At 45.4% G+C, this 22,530-nt stretch overlaps 1 non-coding gene across 1 annotated transcript; it reads right to left on the bottom strand.

The window, feature by feature from the left end:
* Window positions 1–308: 308 nt before the first annotated feature.
* trnai-aau (transfer RNA isoleucine (anticodon AAU)) lies at window positions 309–382 on the bottom strand. Its single transcript has one exon. It is a non-coding gene; the product is annotated as a tRNA-Ile (tRNA).
* Window positions 383–22,530: the final 22,148 nt, after the last annotated feature.

A 22,530-nucleotide genomic window follows, 5' to 3' on the forward strand; every position in this document is an offset into this window, starting at 1 on the left:
GCGTCATGTCCCAGTCTCGGTTAAAAGCAACACAAAATGACACAAACACTCTCCTTCAGTGAGATTAATATCAAGCTGTTTTCCAGGTTGAATGTGACTGTGAACAAATTTCTGTCAAATAAGTTACCTTTGATGTATCAGCACTGAAGTTCTGTACAAGGAGGAACAGCCATTCCAAACTCATATCCTTCACAAAGGCTGTTCTCGGATGTGATTGAAATTCATCATGTATTTTGAATTAAAGCTCACAAGACACAGATGTCAGTGTTGATAATGAAACTTTTCAAGCATGTTGTTACTGTGAAATAAGGTTCTGTTGGGAGTTGAACCCAAGATCTCCTGTTTATTGGACAGGTGCTTTAACCAACTGAGCTACAGAGCCAGATTGCAAATGTGCGTGCAATTGAAATCAGAGGAAGACCTTGCAGATAGTGGGCAGACTTTGGCGAGTCAAGAGCTGAGTTCGTCACGGCAGAGTTCCCAGCCTCTGACTCGCTCTTGTAGTTGTAGCTGTAGTTGTAATTGTAATAGGCAACCGTCCGTCTCGGAAGACGATGGGCTACACCCGGGGTGTACGTCACTTCTGTGTGAAACATCGTTTGTTGTGGCTGTAAAGGACGACTCGTGAGTGACGATCCCTTCCACAGCTGGTACAGATGAATATCATTGGCCCGAGGTCGACTGATAATTTTTCCTTCCTCTGAGCTCTCTTTCCCACCATCTGGTCATTTCTTTTGTCCTCTGCTTTTCCCATGGTCTTCCTGAATGCCTTTCTCCAGGAATTCCAGTCAGCAGGAAGGACTTCCCATGCATCGACTCCAATCCCAGTCAGCTTGAGATCTCGCTTTGCAGATGTCCTTGCATCACAGACGTGGGTGACCTGTTGGTCTCGTGCTGATAGCAAGCTCACCAAAGAGCATGTCTTTGGCAAAGCGACCGTCATCCATTCAGCACACATGACCCAGTCAACAGAGTCACCGCTGACTCAAGAGGGCAAACATGCTGCAGATCCCTGCACGCTGGTGTACTTCTGCATTCGGCACTCTGTCCTGCCAGGAGATGCCCAATATCCATCTGAGACAGCGGAGGTGGAAGCTGTTCAGCTGCTTTTCTTGGCTTGCATAAGTTGTTGATGCTTCTCTACTCTCAAGGAGGGTGCTGAGAACACAAGCCTGGTACATGTGGAGTTTTGTATTTTCGATCAGTTTGGTGTCGGTTCACACTCGTCTTCTCAACTTTGACATGACAGCTGCAGCATTGACAATCCTGGTGCTGATTTCAGTATCAAGGGACAGATTGCTGGTGATTGTTGATCGAAGGTCTGTGAAGCTGTTGACAACCTCCAAAGTGAGGCTGTCGATGTTGATGGAAGGTGGAGTCTCTACGTCCTGGCCCATAACTTTGATCTTCCTGCTGCTGATCGTCAGTCCAAACTCCTTGCAGGCCAGGGAGAACCGATATACAAGCTGCTGTTAATGAACTTCATTATGGGATGTCAGCACAGCGTCATCAGCAAACAGCAACTCACAGACCAAGAACTGACTCATTTTGGTCTTGGTGCGCAGTCTTGCCAAGATGAACAGCTTGTCATCAGCTCTGGTATGCAGCTGGACACCCCCATCTGAGTCACTGAAAGTTTAAAATAGCAGCATGGAGAAGAATATGCCAATTGTAAAGGATGTGAGCTGTGAGGAGGTTACAAGGAGGCTTCCAGGGGACTTGGACAGGATAAGTGAATGAAATGACAGATGGAATATAATGTGAATAAGTGTGAAGTTATCCACTTTGGTCGAATAAACAGAAAGACAGAATATTTCTTAAATGGTGAGAGGTTGGGAAGTGTTGATGTCCAAAGGGACCTGGGTGTCCTTGTTCATGAGACACGAAAAGCTCGCATGCAGGTGCAGCAATCAATTAGGAAGGCAAATGGTATGTTGGCCTTAACACGAGGGGTCATGAGTACAGGAATAAAGATGTCTTGCTGCAATTGTATAGATCCTTGGTGAGATCGTGCTGGAGTATTGTGCACAGTTTTGGTTTCCTTATCTAAGGAAGGATATACTTGCCACAGAGGGAGTGCAACGGAGGGTCACCAGACTAATCCCTGGGATGGTGGGATTGTCTTATGAGGAAACTGGGCTTGTATTCCTTAAAGTTTCATTTAAAAGGCCATTTAAAACTGAGATAGGGTGGAATTTCTTCACTCAGAGGGTGGTGAATCTTTGGAATTCTCTACCTCAGGGGTTTGTGAAAGTTCAATCATTGAGCATGTTCAGGACAGAAATTGATAAAAAATCTTGATACTCATGACATCAAGGGATTTGGGGAGAGCGCGGGAAAGTGGTGTTGAGGTAGATGATCATCAAGGATGTAATTGAATGACAGATCAGGCTCGACAGGGTAAACTGCCTCCTCCTACGTTCCGAAGAGAGTTTGCACCAGGACACAGCCCTGTTTTACCCCACTGCTGATCGTGAATGTGTCTGATGTTGCTCCATTGTAACTGACGGAACTGTGCATGTTCTCGTGGAAAGAAGAGATGACGCCCAAGAGTTCAGGAGGGCAGCCTAGTTTCCACAGCAGTTTGAAGAGTCCGTCTCTGCAAACAAGATCGAAGGCCTTGGTGATGTCTATAAAGACAATGTAGAGTGGTCTGTACTGTTCACAGTACTTCTCCTGCAACTGCCGAAGTGTGAAAATCATGTCGACTGTCGATCTACCAGCTCCGAATCTGCACTGAGACTCAAGATAGATGTGATGTCAGGGTCTGCAATCTGGTCAGAGCAATGCGAGCAAAGACCTTCCCCACAATACTTAGCAAGCAGATGCCTCGCTAATTGCTGCAGTCAAAGCGATCACCTTTATTGTTGCAAAAGGTGACAATGTTTGCATCACGCATGTTGAGAGGCGCAGATCTCCCCTTCCAACAGAGACACAGAAGTTCATGGGGATGCTGCAGCAGAGCTGCTTTTCCACTTTTGATGATTCCAGGTGGAATATCATCATTTCCCAGGGCTTTACCACTGGCAAGACGGTCAATGGCGTTGTTGAGCTCTGTGGTGGTGTCGCTGTCCAGCTCCTCCATGACAGGGAAGTCTGGAATGGTGCTGAGAGCTACTTCAATGACAATGTTCTCCGTTATGTAGAGTTCAAGGTAATGCTCCACTCACCTTTCCATCTGCTTGTTAGGTTCAGTGATGATCACCCCTGTCTTTGTCTTCAAAGGTGTTGATTTAGTTACTGCTGCTCCCATTGCTTTCATAATTTTTTTTTTATTCATTCATGTGATGTGATCATCACTGGCTAAGCCAGCATTTATTGCCCATCCCTCATTTCCCATGAGAAGGTGGTGGTGAGCTGCCTTCTTGAACCGCTGCAGTCTGTGTGAGGTAGGTACACACACAGTGCTGTTAGGAAGGGAGTTCCAGGATTTTGACCCAGCAACAGTGAAGGAAAGGCGATATAGTTCCAAGTCACGATAGTGTGTGGCTTGGAGGGGAACTTGCAGGTGGTGGTGTTCCCATGAATTTGCTGCCCTTGTCCTTCTAGTTGGTAGAGGTTGCGGGTATGGAAGGTGCTGTCTAAGTAACCTTGGTGTGTTGAATTCCTTCATATGTCCCTCTAGCATCCCCCAGATTCAGTGGCAGTTTGTATGCTGTTGCAGAGTTTTAACCAGTATTGATTGGTGCAGTGCCGAGCAGTCTGCAGAGACTTGTTTCTGGCAGCTCTGAGAGCATCTAGAGTTCGTTTGCTGGAGACTTGTTTGCAGTTCATGAGGACTCTCTTCTTAGTTGCAGTAACTGACTCCATTTCAATCCAATAAGCCTCAAACCAGTCAGCATTCCTCCCATCTCTTTTCCCATACACAGCGAGTGCAGAGTTATAGATGGTGGCGTGCAGATGATTCCACTTTGATACCACACTGAGGCCTTGGGCGTTTTCTGAAAGAGCCTGATCGAGGATGTTGAGGAACTCCTGGGTCCTTTCTGGATCAGTGGTTCGGCTAGTGTTGATCCGAGAACGACCTTTCTTCTTGGATGGGTGAAGCTTTCTTAGCTGAAGCCTGACCTTGTTACACACCAGGGAGTGGTCAGTGTCTCAGTCAGCGCTATGATAGCTGCGTGTGATGAGGATACTGCTGAGGGTGGTACGTCTGGTGATGATAAGGTCTAGCTGGTGCCAGTGGCATGATCTCGGATGTCTCCAGGACACCTTGTGGCACAGCTTGACCTGGAAATAGCTGTTCGTCACACAGAGTCCATGGTGACAGCATAGCTCCAGAAACCTCTGTCCATTTTCGTTCATCTTGCTAATCCCCTGGTGCCCTATGCTCGTTGGCCAAGCTGTAGTCAGTACCCAAGCTTGCGTCGAAATCCCCTAGAAGATACAGTCCCTCGGTGCTGGGAATTCTACTGATGGCAGTGTCAAGTGTCTCATAGAATTGATCCTTGACATCTGGGTTGGAGGTGAGTGTCGGCACATAGATGCACATGCGATTAACTGGGCCCGCGCTTGTTGACAAGTGAAGGGTAAGAAGTCTCTCTGAGCCTACTGTGGGTGGTTCACTCATCACAAGTAGCATGTTATTTACTGTGAAACCCACTCCATGCTCACGAGTTGCCTCTTGGGCTTTCCCCTGCCAGAAGAAGGTGTAGTGTTTCTCTTTGAGGGATCCACTTTGAATGAGTCTAGTTTCTTGCAGCACAGCAATGTCCACATTGAGCCTTGTGAGTTCCTTGTCAATCACAGCTGTCTTGTGTGTGCTATCAACCTGCAGAAGGTTGTCGGTAAGGCCAGGACACATGGTGCTTACATTCCAGCTTGTGATGCGAAGCACTGGTGTCTTCTTTGTTGAGTTTGTCTTGCCTGGTGCATAGATTATCAATCCGCCAGTTGAGAGATATCTCTCGAAGCTGCAAGCACCCATTGAAGCAAGTAGGTCGTGGCAGGACAGCACCTAACTGACTGGGGGCTGCACAGCTTGGAGTAGGTGGTAGTTATCCATTGAGACGCGATGATCTCTCCCACTGTCAAAAGTAGCCCCTGGTGCTCATACTCTACACCAATTGAGTGAGAGCTTATAATCGGTAACTGTTTCTTCCCATGTTTTGCTAATGTTTAACCATGAAGCTGGAGTGTCCTCTCCAGGGCACAGGCCTGGGAAAATAGTATGGAGACACTGAGCATCAGGACCCCCTCTCAGCATTGCTAGTATTGTCCAAAGGAAAGGAAAAAAACAGTACTATTTGGTACCAGCTCTGCTGTAGGAGTTGCTGGAAAACTACCTGATAAGTAACAGGTATGGGACTCCACTCCGGATTTACTGTCCAGGTTTACTCCCTAAGCCTTCTTCTCTCTCAAGACACCCACAGGGAAGTGAGACTTTTTGCCCATAGATGGGGCTCTGTTTCTTGGCATCAGGATGGAACCACACGCCAGTGGGCCTGCATGACATGCACAAGGATATCACACACTGTCCCATCCCTGTGACAGCTCAGAGAGATACCCTGAAGATAATATACCCCACAGGAAAATCACAAACAGCCCCCTCCCTAGGACAGCTCAGGGTCAGACACTGCACACACTGCAACAACAGTGACATTACTGGATTAGTCCCTCCATTCTGAAAAACAAGCATTCAGCCTACTTTATGCTTTCCGTCTCTCAGCCAATTTTGTATCCACGCTGCCACTGCCTCTTTAATCCCATCTGTTCAAATTTTGTTAACAAGTCTATTTTATGGTACTTTTTCAAACACAATTTTGAAGTGCAGACACACACCATCAACCTCACCACCCTGGTCAACTCTCTCTGAAACTACATCAAAGAAATTAATTCATTAATTAATTCATACACAATCTTCTGTTAACCAATCTGTACTGGCTGTCATTTATTAGCCCATGTTCTACCAAGTGCCAGTTAATTTTCTCCTGGATAATTGTCTCTAAAAGTTTCCCCACCACTGACATTAGACGAACTGGTCTGTAGTTCCTGGGTTTATCTCTCTTTTTAAACAGGGCTGTAAAATTTGCAATCCTTGCAGACTTATCTTTCAGTTCTGGAAAGTCTATTGTGGACAATCTCTTTGGGCATGACTTTAACCAATTAAATCAACAGGATACTTGATTAATAAGTCCAGAACTTTTATTGAGAGTAAAATAGTACTTAATAATTGGAAGTAAAATTATCTTGAACAAACTTGGGGAATATAACTTTACAGCTCTAGCAGGTGTGTGGACTGGTCGAGCTTGGTCTCTGAGTGTCACGGTCCTCTTTGTCCAGCCTAGATCCCTCATCAGGTGGAGAACTTGGTTGATGATCTGAGCCTTTACCCCTGAGCTCTTCTAGTGTTCCTGCACATTGAAAGCTTTCAAGATCCCTACTTTTAACCCCTGGATGGCCATCACACCACCTTGTAAAATAATAATTGGTCTGAGCTGTTGCTAGGTACATTTAATTGATGATGTCTTCCACTAACAGCCAACTGTCTCAGACATGAGTACAATGGAGTGGTTTCACACTGTCTCCCAATCTGATCTGAAACAAGTTTCCTATTCATTAAATCGAGACTCTTGAAAATGATGGAAATACTCAGCAGGTCTGGCAGCATCTGTGGAGAGAGAAACAGAGTTAACGTTTCAGATCTGTGATCTTTCATCAGAACTGGGCTGAAATTGTCTGAGGGACTGAGATTGTGGAATCAATTTCAGGGTCAAAAACATTGTACTCTGTAAGGAAAGGAAGATGGTGATTATTAAGTATAGTGCAAGAATATAGATGCTTTTACATTATTTGAATCAACATTGATTTAAACCTTGTGCTCACGAAACCTATCTTTTGATCACAATGACATTGATAACAATGGAAAAAGCAACACATGCATTTCACGACCACAGGACTTTGTAAAGCCTTTTACAGCCAATGAAGTACTTTCCAAGTGTAGTCACTGTGCAGTACAATACAATACCCTACAATAAGGATATTTCACATTCGAGTCACGCAAGTCCCAGGCAATGACCTTCTGAAACAAGAGAGAATCTAACCCTCTCCCCTTGACATTCAACAGCATTACGATTGCTGAATCCCCCACTATCAACATCCTGGGGGTTACCATTGACCAGAAACTGAACCGCAGTAGTCATATAAATATCATGGCTACAAGAGCAGGTCAGACACTAGGAATCCTGCGGCGAGTAACTCACCTCCTGACTCCCCAAAGCCTGTCCCCTATCTACAAGGCACAAGTCAGGAGTGTGATGCAATACTCTCCATTGCCTGGATAGGTGCAGCTCCAACAACACTCAAGAAGCTCAACGTCATCCTGGACAAAGCAACCCACTTGATTGGCACCTCATTCACTATATTCACTCTCTCCATCACCAACGCACAGTGGTAGCAGTGTGCACCATCCACAAGATGCACTGCAGCAAGGCAGCAAGCCTCCTTACACAGCACCTTCCAAACCCGTGACTTCTACTACCTAGAAGGACAAGGGCAGCAGATGCATGGGAACACCATCACCTGCAAGTTCCCCTCTGAGCCACACACCATCCTGGAATTGGAACTATATCACCGTTCCGTCATTGTGGCTGGGTCAAAATCCTGGAACTCCCTTCCTAACAGCACCACATCGACTGCAGTGGTTCAAGAAGGCAGCTCACCACTACCTTCTCGAGGGAATCAGGGATGGGCAATAAATGCAATAAATAAAAATAAAATCAATAAAAAATGACAATATCCTGTAATCCCCAAAAGTAGAAAATACATATGAAAATGAAAATATAATAAAACACAGTCAGCATGGATTTCACAATGAAAGACTTGACTAAACTTATCTTTGAAGAATCAAAAGCAAGAGTAATACAGCAGATGTAGAAGAGTTTAAGTTAATAAAGCCTCATCCTTTTAAGTGCTTGAACCAACAAATTGTGGGTTAACAAACAAGCACGCTAACTGACAGAGCTGGGTGTTGTGCTTTCTAGATTACCCGAAAGCAGGGTGTCAATGAGTTAAATCTTCAGGTTGCTGCAACCAGAATAGCCATTGTCCACGATCAGTTTTACTGTTCCAAATAAAGGGTGGAACATTCATTGTGAATCTATAGAAACAGTCTGGTCCTGCACACTGCAGACACATCCACGTTATCACCAACCAGCTCTCCTATAATAGATGCAGTTATTTGACTTTTCCCCATTAGCTCCATGGAATTAATTTTGAAAGATTTTAAATTCCAAGAAGCTTTGTGAATATTCAGCCCTTGAGAAGTAATCATTCCCTGGCCACAGTGGAGAGAGCATTGAAAATAAAACAGTAGACTATCAGGTAACACAGAGAATGCTCATCAGCTAATCTATAATTGCTTAGTTTTCTTACTTTTGCTCTTATTATTCGGTTTTTCATCCTTTTCAGTTCCTGACTCCGGATATTATTGTGACTAAATGTGAAAAGATACACTGTGTCTCAGCCCCGGTATATTGGCTCTTTCTCTGTACAGTGCTGTGTACACTCAGATACTGACAGTGTCTCTCCCTCCCTCAACTTTCCAGCCCTGACGGTGCAGAAAGCGCTGCTCAAAGTTACACATTCTGACTGTTTGCAGTTGATTAGTGAGAGATTATTAACGTATCCTTCTGCAACGCTGCCTCGGTTAATAACAGCAGATCGAAGTCACATTTCAGATACAGAAACAGACGCATCAATTATTCACTCTTTCCCAGAGTGAGTGAGGCCGGGACAAGCAGCAACATTCCAGCCCCACACTCTGCAAATACCCAGCACCAGCGGAAAGCAGTGAATACAGATTCAATCAGTGGGTTAATGTCCATTACAGGGATGCAAGATTCCACAGCCCAGGACAAACATCCCCAAACACCGAGAACAAGCTCAGGATAACCCGGGGGAGTTAATATCCCAGTCACTGAGCATTCCAGCAACATTGAACAAGTTCCTGAACTGAGTGAACCTTTCAAATTACAGAAGTGATGACGAGGTCAAAAAGGTTCTGAACAGTTGAGGTGACTGAGCGGTTTCAGCTTCTCTGTTCAGGTTGCAGCTTTCACTGGAGGCATGTGTTTAAATCCCACTTCTGACAACTTGATTTTCAGTTACTTTGCAGAGCTTCCTTGAAGGTTTGAGGTAGAGTAAATACTGAGGAACTGTTTCTAACTGCTGAACGGTCAGTAACCGAAGGTTACAGATTTAAAGTGACTCACAAAACCAGAAGGAACATGAGGAAAAATTCCTTTCTGCAACGTGTGGTTAGGATTTCAGTTATGTGGATAGATTGGAGAAGCTGGGGTTGTTCTCTTCAGAGAGGAGATTTGATAGAGGTGTTCACAATCATGTGGGGTCGTGACAGATTCGATAGAGAGAAACTGTTGGTCGAAGGATTGAGACTCAGGTAAAAGCTGTGGCTCATTTGGTCACACTCACCTCGAAATCACAAGCTTCTGGGTTCAGATTTCACAGCTGACACTCCAGTGCAGCACTGAGGGTGTTGAAGGTGCTGCCTTTCAGGTGTGATGTTAAACCAAGACCTGGTCTGCATGTTTGGGTGAATGTAAAAGATCCCATGCTGCAATTTCAAACAAGTGAAGAGCAATTCTCCCTGGTGTTGTGATCAATATTTGCCCCTCAATCAGATCAGTTGGTCATTATCACATTGCTGTTTGTGGGTATTAGCTGCTGCATTTCTGACATTACAACATTGATTTCACTTCAAAAGTATTTCATTGTTTACAAAGTGCTTTGATATATCCAGTGGTCAGGAAAGGTGCTATATAAATGCAAGTCTTTTCTTTCTTTATCACAACACATTGCAGTGTAAAAAATGGTTCTTCATGTCACCTCTGGTTCTTCTGCCAATCACCTGATATCTGTGTCCTCTGCTTACTGACCCTTTTACCACTGGAAACAGTTTCTCCTTATTTAAACTATTGAAAACCTTCATGATTTTGAACAAATGTGTCAAATCTTTTCGGAATTTTCTCTGCTGCAAGGAGAACAACCCCAGCTTCTCCAATCTCTCCACATAACTGAAATCCCTCACCCTGCTACCATTGTGGTAAATCTCTTTTTTATTCTTTCCTGGTTTGTGGGCACTGCTGACACAATGTGATTCCTATCAACGGAGCGGCCTGCTGACATCATCAGAGAGCGGCAAGCTATGCATAGGCACAGCTACATCTTGCCAGGGTTAAGTGGCACATGCACAGGATGATGTCATGGCTCAGCACCAACATCATCGCAAATCAGCGCCTGGTCCATCTTCGCACATGCACGCTAAAGCGTCATCGGGTATCCAGCCTCTCACTCAGCTGAAGGAAGCCGCTGAATGGGAGACTTTGAGGTTGGAGCTCTCCCCACTCGGCCTTGACGCTTCTTCTCCTCAGCTGCTCGCTCTCCACCTCGCTGCTCCCCTGGCCGATTGTTCCCTGTGCGTGTCACCCAGTTCTCCTGCCACTCGCTCCCAGCCCCCCAACCCCCACTCCAGCCATTAGCTCTATGCCGTGCCACTTTCCTCCTCTTGGTCACTCGTTCTTCACTCCTACGTCATGCTTTATGAGAGGCATAGATAGTGTAGATAGCCAGACTCTGTTTCCCATGGCAGGGGTGACTAAAACTAGAGGGCATAGATTTAAGCTAAGAGGGAGGAGGTTTAAAGGGGATCAAAGGGGTACATTTTTCACAGAAAGAATAGTGGGTATCTGGAATGAGCTGTCTGGTGGAGGCAGGAACAGTCGTCACATTTAAAAGGCATCTGGACAGGGACTTGAATGAGCAAGGCATGGAGGGATATGGAATAAATGCAGGCGGGTCGGATTAGTATAGATAGGCATTATGGTCGGCATGGACGCGGTGGGCCGAAGGGCCTGGTTCTGTGCTGTACGACTTTATGACTCTCTGTGACTCCTGTTAATTGTTTAATTATCCACCACCATTCAGGACTGGATCTGGCAGGACTGCAGAGCTTTGATCTGATCTGTTGATTGTGAGATTGCTTAGCTCTGTCTATTGCATGCTGCTTCCGCTATGTGACATGCAAGTAATCCTGTGTTGTAACTTCACCAGGTTGACACCTCATTTTAGGTCTGCTTGGTGCTGCTCCTGACATGCCCTCCTGCACACTTCATTGAACCACTATTGCTCCCTTGGCTTGATGGTAATGGTAGAGTGAGGGATATGCCAGGCCATGAGGTAACATATTGGGTTTAAATACAATTCTGCTGCTGCTGATGGCCCACAGTGCCTCATGGATGCCCAGTTTTGAGATGCCAGATCTGTTCATTTCTTCCCTCAGATATAATTGAAAAAAAAAAATTCTGAAGAAATGCAGGAACTAAATAAAAAGGAGAGAGAAATAAATACTGACAAAATAGATGGCAGCATTTGGAAGGTAAAAAGATTTCAGATTTATTATTGATGAGTGAGAGGAATTTCTCACACTTTGGGGCTTCTGTAAGTGGATTTACTGTATCAGAGTAGAAGTACTGTTTCAGGCCTTCTTAGCTCAGTTGGTAGAGCATGAGACTTTTAATCTCAGGGTCTTGGATTTGAGACCCTTGTTGTGTGGTTGCTCTTCCCTTTTTCAGTCTTCATCGGCAGAGAGTTCAAGGAGTGTTTGAAATTAAATTCAACAACATCACCAGATTTCAACCCCCACCCCTTGCCCCCCTCCCAGTGTAGTTGACAGGACCATCAACCTCTGCCTTCCCCCTTCCCCTCCCTCCCAGAACTGCGACAGGGATCCCCTTGTCCTCACTTTCCACCCCACCTGCCTCCACATCCAAAGGATCATCTTCCACCATTTCCACCACCTCCAGCGTGATGCCACCACCTACCTCATCTTCCCCTCCCCTGTCAGCATTCTGTGAGAATAAGAAATACTGAAATGTTGTTTCTACAGCTTGTGGAAAGTTACCAAGAAGTCATTTGTACACAACATAATGAAATCACTGAAAAAGAGAACTGATAAGGGTATGTAAGTAGAGACCTTAAGACTGTACATCACTGACAAAGAGAACTGATAAGGGTATGTAAGTGGAGACCTTAAGACAGTACATCACTGAAAAAGAGAACTGATAAGGGTACGTAAGTACAGACCTTGGGACAGTACATCACTTAAAAATTGTGCTGAGGCAGATAAAAGAGAAACAGCAAGAGTTAGAACAAAGGATGTAGTGAATAAGAAACTGCCCCACTAAGATAAAGGCTGACAGCTGCAAGTTAAAACACACAATGGAGAGCCAAATAAGGTAAAACAAAAACAAGAGTTAGGGGCTAGAAAGTTAGAGAAGGGGGGAGAAGTAAACAGAGGAGGAGACTGTAGCAACCATAGGATAGGTTAGTGTCATAATACGTTATAACCAATAATGTAAAATAAAGGCGTGGACAAATGGATTTGTATTGTATAAACATGAACTGAATATGTTGATCGGTGTGCCTGCTTGGAGGACACCCGATCTTGCAAGAACGTTAAATAAACTTACTTCTTCAGAGTTTGACTTGGTGTAAATTATTATTAAGTGGGCTACGTTTCTCACAATTGGGGGCTCGTCCGGGATCTCTTCATCATTGCCGGGACCGCGGCCGACGACAGACGAGAAGACGCGTCCCGTTAATTTAAAAACGGTCTCGTTTCTCTCGTTGGTAGCGGACCCGAGTAATTGACTGAAAACGATCCTAGGGAAGTCACTCTGAACGAGTATTTAGTGCGGCAGGTACACATGTGAAGTCAGGCAACTCCGTGCACGGACCAAGGTAAGAAAAACGACTTTTAAGTATTATCTTGGTGACTTATGGTTAACTGTAGGATAAGACCTTCTAAGTACCAAAAGTCCTTGAGGAGTGAATTTTACAGTCCTGCAGTATAAGACCCTTCAGCTAGGAGGTGAGTACTGTATGGTATAAGACCCTTCAGTTAGGAGGTGAATACCGTAAGGTATAAGACCCTTCAGCTAGGAGGTGAATACCGTAGGGTACAAGACCCTTCAGTTAGGAGGTGAATACTGTCGGGTATAAGACCCTTCAGTTAGGAGGTGAATACCGTAAGGTATAAGACCCTTCAGCTAGGAGGTGAATACCGTAGGGTACAAGACCCTTCAGTTAACCATGGGAAATAAATCGTCTAAAAAGGAAGACGATGGGAGACAAGGAAAGTCTGCCGGCAACATCCCTCCAGAAAGTCCATTGGGACGGATGTTGGAGTACTGGGATTTAGAGTCAAAAACCAAGGAGAAAAAGACCCAAATATGATCTAAGGACAGCAAGAAGGACCACCCCTAAACCCGACGATAACGACGACGATAGAGACAGAGAGTCTCCTAAGACAATGATGCCCTTGAGAGAGGTACCAATAGGAAATAATGAAATTGGATTTGTTAGTGCACCATTAACGTCAGGAGAGGTAAGAGTGTTTAAAAAGGAAATGAAAGTCCTCGTAGAAGACCCCTGAAAATTTGGGAAAGAGAAAACCCTCCCGGGGTAGGGGGAAACGAACCAGCTGAACAAAAATACCCTAATCAAGACCCGCAGTGGCAGCACAATAATATCGGCCATCGGGGCCAGATGAAAGACCTCAATAATCTGATAGTAAAAGGCATTGTTGTAAACAAGTAGTTGAAGCCCCTGCAAAACTTATGCCTTTACAGAGTTACCGCAGGCCCCTCTTATGGCACAAGCAGGCGACGTATTGAGTGCGACCCCTCTGGGTGTTAAAGGCTGTTTCTGGACAAATAGAGACCATTAAAGGCACCGAGGTGGGATCAAGGGTTTGATTTTTAAAAATGTTTTGAAGAATCAAAAGGGGGGACTGTGAGAACAGAATTTAGATTTTAGAATTTTTAAGAACAGAATTACATGGGAACATTTAAGATGAAACTATTAATCAGTCATGTATTGCTAACAAGCTAGCTGACTTCATAACTTCAGGGCTGCAGAGGCAACTTGGCCTTGCAGCTGGTACAGCGAGAGAGAGAGAGAGAGCGAGACATTGTACTTCAACAGCACTCTTCTTATCACCCAGACATGACAATCCTAGGGAAAGGCCAGAATGAAAAACATACCGACCAGGCTAATACACGCCCCCTTGTTAGAGGGTGGCTCAGCCTACCCTGAAATAATTAATCAGTCATGTCCTGCTAACAAGCTAGCTTCAGTGCTGTCGGGAGGGACAGCTTATCAGAAATGACTTCATAACTTCAGGGCTGCAGAGGCAACTTGGCCTTGCAGCTGGTACAGCGAGAGAGAGAGAGAGCGAGACATTGTACTTCAACAGCACTCTTCTTATCACCCAGACATGACAATCCTAGGGAAAGGCCAGAATGAAAAACATACCGACCAGGCTAATACACGCCCCCTTGTTAGAGGGTGGCTCAGCCTACCCTGAAATAATTAATCAGTCATGTCCTGCTAACAAGCTAGCTTCAGTGCTGTCGGGAGGGACAGCTTATCAGAAATGACTTCATAACTTCAGGGCTGCAGAGGCAACTTGGCCTTGCAGCTGGTACAGCGAGAGAGAGAGAGAGAGACATTGTATTTCAACAGCACTCTTCTTATCACCCAGACATGACAATCCTAGGGAAAAGTTAGAATGAAAAACATACCGACCAGGCTAATACACACACCCTTGTTAGAGGGTGGCTCAGCCTACCCTTCTGATTCAGCAGTGGCTGAGTTTTTTATATTTGCTTTTATATTATACTGTTTAAATGTTATTTGAGTAAATAGATCCATATAATCCTAGTGAATATATATAATCATATATAAGTTGATCAGTAGAGAGAGAAGGTTATCATAAAATGATAAAAGGGGGGGAATGTGGAAGTGAGCAGAAAGGCATGGCACTATGCTTAATGGGAAATATAGCCAAGTTAGGAATTGTAGCTTTGCTGAGCTTTGATTTTAAGTGGCAGAAACCACAATGAAATAGCTAAAAGGGAAGGCCAGAGTGTGTGCAAGCTGTGGCAGCCACAGCACTTCAGACCAAGGAAGTCATTTTACCTCGAAGCTATAACAAGAAATAGTTAGGGGATTGGGAATCCAATGGGACTTCCATACCCCTTGGCACCCTCCCTCTTCAGGGCGGGTGGAAAGAATGAATCAGACCTTAAAGAAACACCTGTCCAAACTGATACTTGAAACAAGGTTACCCTGGACAAAATGTTTACCTATAGCGATACTCAGAATTCGGACAGCCCCGAGAAAAGATGTGGGACTGTCCCCCTATGAAATGCTATTCGGATTACCCTATATGGGAACCAGGGGCAAGATGCCAACCTTAGAAACTAAAGATTCGTTTCTAAAGAACTATATACTGGCGTTGTCTTCCTCATTGTCATTCCTCAGGAAGCAAGGCCTGTTAGCACAGACACCACCTCTCGAATTTGCAGTGCACAAGATCCAACCAGGAGATTGGGTTCTGGTGAAATCGTGGAAAGAGACTAAACTACAACTGAACTGGGAAAGACCATACCAGACTCTCCTAACCACTGAAACAGCCATAAGAACGGCAGAAAGAGGTTGGACCCACTACACAAGAATCAAGGGGCCGGTACAAACCCCGGCCGAGGAAGGAACTTGGACAACCGAATTAACAGAAGAACCATTGAAAATAAAGCTAAAAAGACTTTGAGTAACGAACTTTTTTTTAATATAACGGCGCGAGCGCGGAAATACTGTCTGTAATATTGTGTGCCTTCTTTCTTTCTTTTCAAAAGTAGCCAGGAAATAAAATGGGTTGGATGTTTTTGTATTACCCACTTCCAATTAGACAACAAGGTGTTTGGAGTAACAGTTAGAGAAGGGAAAAAGAAAGGTGAATTAAAATGTTGTTTTCAGGTAACAATAGATAAGACTGGTAAACCAGCTAACAAACTAAAAGGGACCTCTCATAACGATCCTAACATAGTAAAAATAATAGAGGTAAAAGACTTGAGAAAGACAATTGAGATAGAAACCGGTTACGGGGACACAAATGCCTGGGTAGAATGGATAAAATATACTGTAAAAAGTTTGAACAAAAACAATTGCTATGCTTGTGCATCTGGTAGACCGATAGCTCAAGTAGTACCTTTCCCGCTGGGGTGGGAGCGTGACCGAAAGGGCATGGAATGCATGTTAGCCCGATATCAGGATAAGACGGCTTGGGGTATTCAAACTTGCATATCCTTGTCAATAATGTTCCCTCCCCTAGAGAAAGAAGATTCAAGGACTCCCCCTTCATTTTTAGCCACCGGTGTGAATCACACATCATGCGTACGTCGACACGGTGCGGAGCTAACCAGCAATATGGGAGAGTTGAAGTCATGCATAGAGACTGAGGACGTAACTGGAAGAGTCAGGGGAGGGAACTACTCATCATTGAATGTTCCCAGAGCGGATTTATGGTGGTATTGCGGAGGAAAAATCCTGAGACAGACCCTACCCTCCCAGTGGAAGGGGACGTGCGCAATTGTTCAATTGGCAATCCCATTCACCTTGGCATTTGAGAAACAAAAGATAATAACGAGGGAAAGGGGTAAAAGGGAAGCGATAGCGAACTCTTTTGACGACCAGGTATACATGGATTTCATAGGGGTCCCAAGAGGGGTACCTGATGAATTCAAGGCCCGAAACCAAATAACCGCCGGTTTCGAGTCTTTGTTTTGGTGGGTCACTATTAACAAAAATGTAGATTGGATAAATTATATTTATTACAACCAACAAAGATTTATAAATTATACTAGAGATGCGGTAAAAGGTATAGCTGAACAATTAGACGCCACTAGTAGAATGGCTTGGGAAAATTGACTGGCTCTAGATATGATCTTAGCAGAAAAAGGAGGTGTGTGTATAATGTTAGGAGGGAAATGTTGCACACTTATCCCAAATAACACAGCACCCGATGGTTCAATCACCCGAGCACTGCAAGGGTTAACAACTTTAGCAGAGGAGATGGCCGAAAATTCAGGAACAGACACTTCCCTGACGGGGTGGCTTGAATCCTGGTTTGGAAAATGGAAAGGCATGATAATCTCGGTTTTTACCTCCCTGATCATGGTTATCGGAATACTAATAGCCATCGGGTGTTGTATTATTCCTTGTGTAAGAGGCCTGACACAGCGATTGATTGAGACAGCTTTGACGAAGCAGATGTCAATACAAAGAGGCCAGGAAGAGAGTATGTACCTGTTAGGTAATGACAAAGTGGACAGTATCAACGGAAATACAGACATTGAAAAGGCGGCTGAAATAATGCTCAGAGGATTTGAGAGGACATATGAGAACCCTCCGCAGTATGTAGAAAACAATAAGGATTAAGTAAAAGAAAAGGGGGAATTGTGAGAATAAGAAATACTGAAATGTTGTTTCTACAGCTTGTGGAAAGTTACCAAGAAGTCATTTGTACACAACATAATGAAATCACTGAAAAAGAGAACTGATAAGGGTATGTAAGTAGAGACCTTAAGACAGTACATCACTGAAAAAGAGAACTGATAAGGGTATGTAAGTACAGACCTTGGGACAGTACATCACTTAAAAATTGTGCTTAGGCAGATAAAAGAGAAACAGCAAGAGTTAGAACAAAGGATGTAGTGAATAAGAAACTGCCCCACTAAGATAAAGGCTGACAGCTGCAAGTTAAAACACACAATGGAGAGCCAAATAAGGTAAAACAAAAACAAGAGTTAGGGGCTAGAAAGTTAGAGTAGGGGGAGAAGTAAACAGAGGAGGAGACTGTCGCAACCATAGGATAGGTTAGTGTCATAATACGTTATAACCAATAATGTAAAATAAAGGCGTGGACAAATGGATTTGTATTGTATAAACATGAACTGAATATGTTGATCGGTGTGCCTGCTTGTAGGACACCCGATCTTGCAAGAACGTTAAATAAACTTACTTCTTCAGAGTTTAACTTGGTGTAAATTATTATTAAGTGGGCTATGTTTCTCACAATTCTGAAGGGATAGTTCCCTCCACGACACCTTGGTCCACTCCTCCATTATCCCTGACACCTCGTCCCCTTCCCAAGGCATCTTCTCATGCAATCGCAGGAGATATAATACCTACCCTTTTCCCTCCTCTCTGCTCATTATTTAAAGCCCAAACACTCCTTTCAGGTGAAGCAGCGATTTACTTGTACTTCTTTCAATTTAGTGTACTGTATTCGCTGCTCACATTGCAGTCTCCTCCAAATTGGGGAGGCCAAACGCAGATTATGTCGAACACCTCTGCTCAGTCCGAAAGCATGAACCCGAGCTTCTGGTTCCTTGCCGTTTCAACACTGCCCCCTGCTCTCATGTCAACATTTCTGTCTTGGGCCTGTTCCAGTGTTCCAGTGATCATCTCCATGGAAAGATCAATCTTACACGCTAGCTCAAATGTTGGATTTTGTATGTTAAGTATCTTTTCTCATCCAAAGATTCACCACTCTTTCTTCTCCTGAACTTCGAGTTCAAATTTGTTTGTGAAGTTGAGTGACACGTTAAGACAGCACAGTCTTTGTCTTTGTGAAGGAAGTGATTTCGGAATGGCTGTTTGAAACTGCCCCTCCTTGCACAGAAATTCAGTGCAAATACTCAAATCACCCACAATCTCTTTGTGAGAAATTTGTTCACAATTGCATTCGACATGGAAATCGCCTCAACATTAATCTCACTGAAGGAAAGTGTGACTGTGTTGTTTGTTTCAGAGTGTTGGTGCCGTTATGTGTCGCTTTTAACCAAGACTGGGACACAACGCAAGGTTGATCCAAGGTTGGCATATATTATCATTCAGGAGCAAGAAAAATCAAAAGGAACCTAACAAGAAAACCCAGTCTCCAGATGTGAGAATCTGTAGATCTGCTTTGGGAAAGTGAATCAGAGCAGAATGAAGGGTGAACTGTCCGACTGCCCAGAAGAGATGAAGACACAGCTCAGTCAGCACGTTCCCCTGGTTTATGATGCTGGAACATTCCTCACACAGAAATTATTCAACCCGATGACAAACGTGCTTACAGCCGATAATTTATTAAGATAATTGTTTTTGAGCTACAACACAAACAGCTACTCGACAATGTGGAAAATTGCCCAGGTGTGCCGTGTCCATAAAAAAAAAGCAGGACAAATCCAATCTGACCAATTACCGCCCCATCAGTCTACTATCAATCATCAGCAAAGTGATGGAAGATGTCATCAACAGTGATATCAATCACCACGCATTTAGCAATAATCTGCTCATCGATGCTCAGTTTAGATTCCGCCAGGGCCTCTCGGATCCAGGCAAACATTTGGAAGCTGGAGTATAATGTGGGAAAATGTGAGGTTATTCACTTTGGTAGTAAGAACAGATAAATTAAATATTATTTAAATTGCGAGAGACTACAGAATGCTGCGGTATAGAAGGATCTGGGTGTCTTCGTACATGAATCATAAAAAGCTAGCATGCAGCTAGAGCAAATAATTAGGAAGGCAAATGGAATGTTACCCTTTATTACAAAGGGGAATGGAGTATAAAAGGAGAGAAGTCTTGCTACAAATGTACAGGGTGTTGGTGAAACCACACCTGGAGTACTGTGTACAGTTTTGGTCTCCTTATTTAAGGAGGGATATACTTGCATTGGAGGCAATTCAGAGAAAGAGGTGGGCAACTGTCTCTTCCCCACCAAAGCAACCTCGAGGGCATTGTGCGGAGGGGGTTAGACTTCGGGCGTGCAGGAAGGACCTGATGGGGAGGGCTCTTATCACCACCAGCCAAGTTTCATCTTGGTGCTTGTTTGAAAGTTCTGGTGATGAGGCATTCCGCCAAATGACTTTGGAAGTTTGCTCGGGGAACCATCCGACTGGATCCACCATCTCCTTTTCCTGTAGGGCCTTGAGGACATTCCGTGCAGACCACTACCTGAAGGATTGGTGGTCAAAGATGTTTTTCCACAGAAACTTTCCCACGAAGGATAGGTGGTACGGCATGGTCCAACTGGATGGAGCATTCCGCGGCAATGTGACCAGGCCCATCCTTCACAACGCTGGGGACAGATAGAACCTCAGCACGTAGTGACACTTGGAGATTGTGCACTGGGAATCTGCGCACAGCTTGATGCAGCCGCACACGAAGGTAGTCATCAGGATGAGGGCGACGTTGGGTACATTTTTCCCGCCCTTATCCAGGGGTTTGAACATCGTGTCCCTCCAGACCTGGTCCATTTTGGAGCCCCATATGAACCGGAAAATGGCTCGGGTGAACGCCACAGCGCAGGAGTGGCGTATGGGCCAGACCTGCACCACGTACAGCAACGTGAGCGCCTCGCACCTGATCACCAGGTTCTTACCCACAATGGAGAGAGATCGCTGCTCCCACATGCTCAGCTTATGGTGTATCCTGGCTACTCGCTACTTCCAGGTTTTGGTGCACGCCCCGGCCCTTCCGAACCATATCCCCAGCACCGTCAGGTAGTCTGATCTGACGGTGAAGGGGACAAAGGATCGGTCAGCCCAGTTCCCAAAGAACATGGACTCGCACTTGCCGTAGTTAACTTTGGCTCCCGAGGTGAGTTCGAACTGGTTGCAGATGCTGATCAGTCTGCGAACGGACAGCAGATCCGAGCAAAAGACGGCGACGTCATCCAGGTGCAGGGAAGTTTTAACCTGAGTGACTCCACTGCCTCGGATTGTAACCCCCCCCCCTTATGCTTGCATCCTTCCTAATAGACTCAGCAAAGGGTTCAATACAGCAAACAAACAAGACAGAGGAGAGAGGACTGCCCTGTCTGTCTTTGCAAAGCAGGTGTAGAAAAAGATGCAGTGGTTTTTATCGCGGTTCATCCCAAGCAGCCGTGTAACACAGGAGTCTGTGCTCGACAGGCTGTTCTCAGGGATGCACACCGAGATGAGCATCAACTGCTGCTGAAGGACTATCAATTCGGTGAAAGACGCCCTTTGGTCTGCCCGAAACTTGCTGGTCTTCCAGCGCAAAGAGTTGTCCACGACCTAATGTTGCAGACTGGCACATTCCAAGGTCCAAGACTACGTGCTGAGGGACGCACTACAGCTTGGGGCAGCCGCTGCAAAGGTTCACTGGGGAAGACCACTGTGGAAGGTACCCCCACCAAGGTGAAGTGAGGGATTGGATCCATGGAAATCCCCTCGGGCTGTATCCAGAAAATATTTCTCCGCCTCCAGGCTCACTTCTTTGACCAGGAGTCCTCCTCCCGACCAGCAGACCCATTCTCCCACCTCCAGCATTCTCCCTCTACTTGGACCCCCCCCCCCCCCCCCCACCCTGGCCACTTACCCGCTCTTGATCTCTTCATTGAAAACTGTCGGCTAGACATTTGTCATCTCAATTTCTTTGCCCCCTCACTCACTCTAACCTGTCCCCCTCTGATCTTGAGGCACTCCGTTCTCTCAGGTCTAACCCCGACATGGTCATCAAACCTGCAGACAAGGGTGGTGCTGTTGTTGAATGGCGTACCGACCTCTACCTTGTAGAGGCTCAGTGCCAACTCACAGACACTTCTTCCTACCTCCCTCTGGACCATGACCCCATCACCGAACATCAAGCCACCGTCCAAAGGACTGTCACTGACCTCATCTCCTCTGGAAATCTTCCCTCTACAGCTTCCAACCTCATAGTCCCGCAACCCCGGACAGCCCGCTTCTACCTCCTTCCCACAATCCACAAACGGGTACGTCCTGTCAGACCCATTGTGTCAGCCTGCTCCTGCCCCACTGAACTTATTTCTTCCTATCTTGACTCTATCTTTTCTCCGCAGGTCCAGTCTCTTCCCAACTACATCTGTGACTCTTCTGACGCCTTACGTCATTTTGACAATTTCCAGTTTCCTGGTCCCAACCGCCTCCTCTTCACTATGGACGTCCAATCGCGCTGCACCTCCATCCCCCGCCAGGATGGTTTGAGGGCTCTCCGCTTCTTCCTGGAACAGAGGCCCAACCAGTCCCCATCCACCACTACCCTCCTCCGCCTGGCTGAACTTGTTCTCACATTGAACAACTTCTCCTTCAACTCCACGCACTTCCTTCAAGTAAAAGGTATCGCTATGGGTACCCGCATGGGTCCTAGTTATGCCTGTCTTTTTGTGGGATATGTCGAGCATTCTTTGTTCCAGCCCTACTCAGGCCCCCTCCCCCAACTCTTTTTCCGGTACATTGATGACTGTATCGGTGCCATTTCCTGCTCCCGCCCCGAACTGGAAAACTTTATCAACTTTGCTTCCAATTTCCACTCTTCTCTCACCCATACGTGGTCCATCTCTGACACTTCCCTTCCCTTCCTCGACTTCTCTGTCTCCATCTCTGGGGATAGGTTGTCTCCCAATATCCATTATAAGCCCACCGACTCCCACAGCTACCTCGACTACACTTCTTCACACCCTACCTCCTGTAAGGACTCCATTCCATTCTCCCAGTTTCTCCGTCTTCGACGCATCTGCTCTGATGATGCTACCTTCCATGACGGTGCTTCTGGTATGACCTCCTTTTTCCTCAACCGAGGAATCTCCCCCACTGTTGTTGACAGGGCCCTCAACCGTGCCCGGCCCATTTCCCGTAC

This window comes from Heterodontus francisci, unplaced genomic scaffold (assembly GCF_036365525.1).
Source record: "Heterodontus francisci isolate sHetFra1 unplaced genomic scaffold, sHetFra1.hap1 HAP1_SCAFFOLD_59, whole genome shotgun sequence".
Taxonomy (NCBI): Eukaryota; Metazoa; Chordata; class Chondrichthyes; order Heterodontiformes; family Heterodontidae; genus Heterodontus; species Heterodontus francisci.